Consider the following 1,784-nt stretch of genomic DNA (forward strand, 5'->3'; position numbering starts at 1 on the left):
TTTTTTTTATTAGTTTTTAGTTTTTTGTAGTTTTTGCCTTTTTTTAGTTTTTTTAGTTTTTTAGCTTTTTTATTAGTTTTTAGTTTTTTTTGTAGTTTTTGCCTTTTTTTAGTTTTTTTAGTTTTTTAGCTTTTTTATTTTTTTTATTAGTTTTTAGTTTTTTTTGTAGTTTTTGCCTTTTTTTAGTTTTTTCAGTTTTGACGTCACCTGATCCAGTTTTTTCAGGTGACGTCACCTGATCCATCCACAGACAGACAGACAACTTATTTTTATATATATAGATATATATATATATATATACTAGCTGTTGGGGTGGCGCTTCGCGCCACCCCAACACCTAGTTGGTGGGGGCGCTTCGCGCCCCCCCCCAAGCCCCCCCGCGCGCGTAAGTCGTTACGCGCCATATTAGTTACGCGCCATTGTAGTTGTGTCCCTATGTCCCACCTGTGAATATAGATATATATATATATATATATATATATATATATATATATATATATATATATATATATATATATATATATATGTTTTTAACTACGTAAAACTTGCGAATATACAACATTCTTTGCTGTCCCATTGTCTGTGCATATAAATAGATTGTCAGGTTTACCGACTCTTGAACATGCAACATATAATGGTCCATGGGAAAACAATCCGTATTCAGATCTATACCTCATGATTCTAATGATTGCCCTTGAGCTTTGTTGATGGTGATTGCTAATCGACCATTCCCTGAGTCGCCATCGTCATTTATATATCCCCCTGTGCACCCCGGCGTCCCCTTTGTAGTTATGTCCCTGTGTCCCGGTCGTCATTTATATTCCCTGTGTCCCGGTCGTCATTTGTGTCCCGGTGTTCCAGTCTGTGATTTCTCTTTGAGTGTCCCGGCCGTCATTTATATTCCTTGTGTCCCGGTGTCCCGGTCGTCATTTTTATCCCCCTGTGCCCCCCGGCGTCCCCATTGTAGTTGTGTCCCTGTGTCCCGGTCGTCATTTATATTCCCTGTGTCCCGGTCGTCATTTGTATCCCGGTGTCCCGGTCTGTATATACATTCGTTTTTTAGTTTTGTTTTTCTCCTTTATTTTTTTCCTTTTTTCTTTTTTTTCTTTTTTAGTTTATTTAGGTTTTTAGATTTTTTAGTTTTTTTATTAGTTTTTAGTTTTTTTGTAGTTTTTACCATTTTTTTAGTTTTTTTAGTTTTTTTTTTTTACTTATGTCCTGGTCGTCATTTATACTCCCTGTGTCCCGGTCGTCATTTGTGTCTCGGTGCTTTGTTGATTGCTAATTTATATTATATTTATATTTATATTTTTTATATTTATTAATATTTTTTTAGTTTTCTTTTTCTCTTATTTTTCAGTTTTTTCCTTTTTTTTTAGTTTTTTCTTTTTTAGTTTTTAGTTTTTTTTTGTTTTTTACCTTTTTTTAGTTTTTTTAGTTTTTTTAGTTTTTTAGCTTTTTTAGTTTTTTTATTAGTTTTTAGTTTTTTTTTAGTTTTTGCCTTTTTTTAGTTTTTTCAGTTTTTTTTAGTTTTTAGTTTTTTACCTTTTTTTAGTTTTTTTTTAGTTTTTTAGCTTTTTTATTTTTTTTTCTTTTTAGTTTTTTTTGTAGTTTTTACCTTTTTTAGTTTTTTTTCTTCTTTTGTATTAGTGTGAAATAATTCAGACGTCATATGCGGACAAACACGACGTCACTCGACAGACAGACAGACAGACATAACCCACAAACAACTTATTTTTATATATATTTATTCATATTTTTTTAGTTTTCTTTTTCTCTTTTAT

Source organism: Artemia franciscana, chromosome 14 (assembly GCF_032884065.1).
Source record: "Artemia franciscana chromosome 14, ASM3288406v1, whole genome shotgun sequence".
NCBI classification, from domain to species: Eukaryota; Metazoa; Arthropoda; class Branchiopoda; order Anostraca; family Artemiidae; genus Artemia; species Artemia franciscana.